Source organism: Balaenoptera borealis (genome assembly GCF_965194805.1).
Source record: "Balaenoptera borealis genome assembly, chromosome: 13".
Classification (NCBI taxonomy): domain Eukaryota; kingdom Metazoa; phylum Chordata; class Mammalia; order Artiodactyla; family Balaenopteridae; genus Balaenoptera; species Balaenoptera borealis.
In genome coordinates this window covers 100,960,634-100,966,633 of record NC_138870.1, presented here as the reverse complement: position 1 = coordinate 100,966,633, position 6,000 = coordinate 100,960,634, and positions in this window count along the sequence as shown.

Sequence of the window (6,000 nt, the reverse complement as noted above, 5' to 3'; positions counted from 1 at the left end):
TACCATGAAAAGAGCACAGTGGGAACACAAGTGACCAGGCCTGGGCCCGGGAGTTTTCTGGCATTCCCAACGTATTTTTTTTTTTTTAATTTTTTTATTTTTTGGCTGTGCCTCATGGCATGGGGGATCTTAGTTCCCTGACCAGGGATCGAACCTGCGCCCCCTGCAGTGGAGGCACAGAGTCTTAACCACTGGACCGCCAGGGAAGTCCCCGAAACGTACTTTTAAATTATCCAACTACTTGTTTCAAATAATTACTGTTTAAAAATGTATGCTGGAGGCTCCCCTTTTTGTGAAACGGAGACCTGGTGGGAGCCGGGCCACGGGATGGGGAGGTGCAGACCCCCGCGAATGAGGAGACGTCCAGGCCATCTGCGCGAGGAAACGGCACAGAAGGCCATTGTGAGTCCGGTTGGTCATCCCCCCACCAAAGTGTAAAATTCCCTTTGAAACCCAGCTCCTCGTTTTAGTAAACGAACCGTTGTCACCGGAACCAGGCTGCAAAGGCCAGGCCGAGGGTCTCTCCCATCCTGACCCCCTTCGCTTTCTGCCTCTCTTCTCCCTTCCTGACGCTCCTGCTGAAAGAACGTTCTGTTCTCCACCACCCCCTTCACTCCTCCATCCCTGGCTCAGTCCTTCCCAAGGCATGTTACGTAGTGACCCGGTCATGGATTGAATTGTTTCCCCAAAACCCATTGAAGCCTGAACCGCCGTGCCTGGGACTGTGACCTTATCTGGCAATAAGGGCTTTGCAGATGTGATGGAGTTTAAGATGAGTCATTAGATGGGCCTTAGTCCACAGACCGGCAGAGCCCAGGTGAAGATGGAGACAGAGATGGGAGGGCTGCGTCCACAAGCCGAGACACACCAAGGGTTCCCTGCGACACCAGAAGCTAGAGAAAGGCGTGGAAAAGTTCTCCCAGAGCCTTCAGAGAGAGTGTGTCCCTGTGGATTTGGACCTTGATTTCGGACTTTCTGTCCACAGCCAGCCCCAAGGGAGCAGAGAGGTACACCCCAGGGGACCACACATAGTTAGAGGACAGTCTGCCATACTTGGTGAAGTCAGCCAGTCCCCTGCTGGGAGATGGGGTCACCAGGGGCTCCTCCTTCTCCCCAACCTGTCGGTCTATTGTCTTCACACCCCCTACCCAGTCCTCTTCTGTAAGAGCCCAAGCTCACAGCCCCGCATCTCTCACCTGGACCAAGGCAAGGATCTCCTAACCAGTGAAACCCAAATTGAATCAAGACACCCCCTGATTTAATTTTTCAAAGGCTTCCCAAGGCTCACCATTCTCTCTGGTCTGGCACACGAGGCCCTCCGTGGTCCCGTCACCTCCTAACTCTCCAACTTTGCATCCAATTCACAGTTGTCCTAAACAAGCCATCCTCGACCCCAAGGCTTTGCACACACGGTTTGCTCTCTTCCCACCTTGCTTCTCTGACCTGACTCCCTCCCAGGCCCAGCTGGTCATCTCCTCCTTGGCACCTCTCCATTCCCTGGACGCTTTTCTGGTGGAGTCTTCATGCTGGGTGGCAACAGGTGTTTGCGGCATTTGCTTAATCATTCATTTGCTTGTTCATTCATTCAACAAACGTATCGAGTGCCTGCTCGTATAGAGCTTCCATTCTAGGGGACAGAAGCTCACACACACACACACGTGTGTGCGTACACACACACACACAATTAGAATAGTAGGTTGTCATAAGTGAAGGGCAGATACGCAGGTTTATGGGAATTCCCTGGCAGTTCAGTGGCTTGGACTCCTCACTTCCACTGCCTCACTGCCAAGGGTGTGGGTTTGATCCCTGGTCAGGGAATTAAGATCCCACAAGCCACATGGCCAAAAAATATATATATATATGCGGGTTTAAACACCATGTTGATGCTAACGATTCCCACATTTCCCTCTCTGGTCCAAGAGCCGCTGGGCTCCGGATCCACGAACCTCAGAGGTCAGCAAACTACCAGCAAAACCATCCAGCCTGTGCCTGTTTTGTAAGGCCTGAGAGCTAGGGATGGTTTTTATGTTTTTAAATAGTGAAAATATAGCAACAAAAGAATGTCTTCTGGCAACTTTTTGCTCTTTTAACAATCAGATTCTTTGCCACTATTGCAGATTTTAATATAAGAGTAGTCATTCTCCTTGGAGAAATGAACACATCTTTTAAATGCTTGATTTTTCTTTAATTCTACTACCAATTATTTGGAAATATTAACCCAGAATATTTGAGAGAACGATGTTTTAAATAGAAGCTTAAACTCCATAGCAGGGGCACTTAGAGAGTACTGGTGCTGGTCGAGGTTTACATTCGTTGCTGGATTTTAAACTTGGTCACCTGTACAGAACTTGGAACATTCTTTATCCTGAAGCTTTTTGCCTGCGTGTCTAGTGATGCCTTATTAATTTCAGAGATACATTATTCATTCCCCCATGAAGCAGTCAGGAACTTGCAAGAGAATCACTAACTTCAGCCCCCGTCACTGTGGTCTTCCTGCATCATCCAGGCTCCAACAGGCACCAGCAGCCCTGTTTGGGAGCTGTCAAATCTAGAGGCAAACTTGTTGAAAGAGCCGCTTTTATGCCTGGCCTTTACCAATCCTCTTAGCTCTGTCTGCGGTTCAAATTGATTCCACTTGTTTTCCAGGCTGTCCCATCTCATTCACGAAGAAGGCAAGCTATAGATTTTCATGTATACATCGTAGGATAAACATCAAGATTGGACCAGACTCAAATCGTTAAAGAATATACACCTTTCCTATCTCATCCACGTTTTTCTTTTAAAACAATATTTTTTATAGAACCTGTCTGACAAACACACCTCAGCCAGGGGGTCAAGGCCAATGTCACAGCAATCGGTCACGGTGACAGCATGTGCCCTGATGTGATGGAATGAAAATGACAGCATACCCCTGTGGTCATCTCCCTCAAGCCCATAAAACTCCATCTAATCATGAGAAAAACACCAGACAAACTCCAGTTGGTTCTACACAACCGGCCCAGAGCTCCTCAAAGCTGTCAAGGTCATCAAAAGCAAGGGAAGTCTGAGAAACCGTCACAGCCAGAGGAGCTAAGGAGACAGGACGACTAAAGGTCATGTGGGATCCTGGACCAGAGAAGGACATCCAGGAAAAACTAAGGAAATCTGAGACTAGACTAGCTCATGGAAACGTGTTCCTATTGGTTCATTAATTGTAACAAACGTACCCAGACTACTGTTAAGGTGTTCATACTCGGGAAAACTGGGTGAGAGGTGTATGGGAACTCCCTGCCCTATTTTCAAAATGTTTCTGTAAATCTAAAACTGTAAAATGGAAAGTTTAGTTTAAAAAATATCATCATCGATTTTTAAAGAGCAGTGGTACTTTTTTCACTTTTATTGCAAAATAAAGATTTTCAGAGTTTTCAAAGCTCACGAGGAGGTCAGCTGGGGAATCTGAGTAAGCAGCAGCATCCTCCCAAGAACCTTTTCTAATCGATCAGATATTTTTAGAATCCTGTTGGATCAATGGTTCTTAATTTCCCTTAAAATGGATTTCAGGTGTTAACCCTCCTGCACGTTCTGGCTTAGTCAGCAGACGGGAGCAGTGCAAGCGAACAAAGGGGAGGTTGAGGGGACCCCAGGAGAGCTGCCACGCGCAGACAGGGTCACCTCCACAGACGTCACGCAGCAACGCTCGGAGCCTGCTTGCTTGTCACCGGCACCTGCGGCCGGCAGGGGGGATTCGAGTCACGAGATGCATTTGCCCTTTCTGTGCCTTTGCCTCTGCTACTTGGCCATGGATGTGGTCATCCACAGCAACTGCCTAGTTTGATTTTTTTTTTTTTTTTGATTAGTCAAGCCCAGAAGAGGTGGGACTTCTTTCCTTATGTTCTCTGACAAGAGAATGACATGCAGAGAAATAAGCTCTTTTCTAGCTCTAGGGTCTTAGACCTCAAGGACTGGGAAGGACTGTGTATCAGTCGGGGTGTCCAGAGAAGCAGAACCAATACGAGATGACACACATATATATCAGGAGAGATAGATAGGTAGGTAGGTAGACAGATAGATAGATAGACAGGTAGATAGACAGATAGATGATAGATATAGTCTTCTCCTATATAAAGAGATAGAGAGAGACAGATCCCAATGTGGGCCTCATCCGACTCATTAAGGACCTGAATAAAACAAAGGTCAGAGGAAGAAGGAATTTGCCCTTTTTTTCCTGCCTCACTGTTGAGTTGGGACGTCTCATCTCTTCTCCTGCCCCCCAACTGCGATTTATACCATTGGCTCCCCTGGTTCTCAGGCCCTTGGACTTGGACTTGAGTTATACCACCAGCTTTCCTGAGTCTCTAGCTGGCAGAGAGAAGATTGGGACTTCTCAGCCTCTGTAATTAAATGAGCCAATTCCCTATATGAAATCTCCCTTTATATGCATACATCTCCCGTGGATTCTGTTTCTCTGGAGAACCCTGACCCTCCTTCAATTCCTGGCAAACCCCAGCTGCTTTCCATCTGAGGCCTTTGTATCGGCTGTTCCCCTTCCTAGCTAGCTGTTCCCTTCACCTCCTCACCTGCTGGCTTACTTCTCATTCTTCACATCTCAGCTTAAGTCCCCCGTCTTCAGAGAAGCCTCTTCAGACACCCCAGACCGGGATCAACACATTCCCCCGGCACCTCGATGGATCTCTGAGACCCACCGGAGAGCCAGCCTGGGCTTCCCCCAGGCGGGGACCACTGGGCTGACGGAGAGCTGGCTCCGAAGGAGGGGGAGGGGCAGGCCCTGCAGAAACAAGGACCAACAGCCAGCAGCTAAAGGTCATTTGAAATGACTGGGGGAAAAGGGGGTACCTGGGGTGAGACGGGGGATAAAGGGGTGAGCCGACACGAGATGCCGAGAGGCATCTGGGGATAAATAAGGAGGCCAGACGTTACTCTGAAATTGCAGGGAGGGGGCACCTGCACTGTGCCTGGCGCATGTGTTGAGTGACTGAGCAAACGAGCAGAGGAAGTGAGGATTCAAGGCCGGCTCTGGCTCCTGATATGTGCTCTTCCTGTTCCCCACACCCGGGAGGGCCAGCCCAGAGAAGGCTGTTTTCAGACAGACAGGAAATGATGCCCGGCCGGGCCCAGGGCTGAGGCTGTGGGGATGGGAAGGGTCGGATTCGAGGGAGATCAGTCCTGGCGCAGCTGCTGCAACAAGTTCCTATCAGTGCTTAGGTAACGGCTCTGGACAAAAAGTTAGGGATGAATCCTATTTAACCTTTACTACAGAAACAGCTCAGGAAATTCCATCCCATTGGATTTCCACACTTCCTCTCAGTAAGGACTGCATGTCCATTTCTACCCCTACATGTTCAGTGTCAATCCCTACCATGGTCTCTTTCTTATGTTCTAATATTTCTAGCCGTAGCTCTGCCCACTTAGTATTTCAGGGAAATTACGTTTAGATGAGCCGTAATTTCTGGGTACGATAATAGGATCGAAGCAATTGTGTTTGGGTCTCTGACTCAATCTAGGGAGGTCACCTGTTTCACATGATGGATGGATCCAGGCTGGCTATTATCTCAACCATGAGAAGTCGGAATATTTTAATTGACCAGCACATCTATCTAGTGACAGATATAGTAGGAAATGCTTCCTTTGTTAGAAACTGGTTGACTGAAAAGGGGTGGGTGGGTGGGAATTGGGTAGAGAGGCTGTAATTTTCGTAGCTGATCCAAATTCATGAATGCACATTCTTCTCAAAAATGATTACTGTTTATGTTCCTAGCAAGATAATGCTGAATCTCCTTTTGCATAAACGTTCTTTGTTCTTTAAAGTTATCTAATGATTTGGCAAAGGAGTCCAGTAATTTACTTGTCAGGAAAACGCCACGTACAAAGTCACAACCAGACTCGGGGACAACGGGATGACCGTTAGCCCCTCTGGCAAAGCATTGTTAGTGCTTAAAGGCGGAGGGTTTGACCCCAGTAAAGCAGTGTTGAGACAGCTTCCCACAGTTCACTTTGCAAACC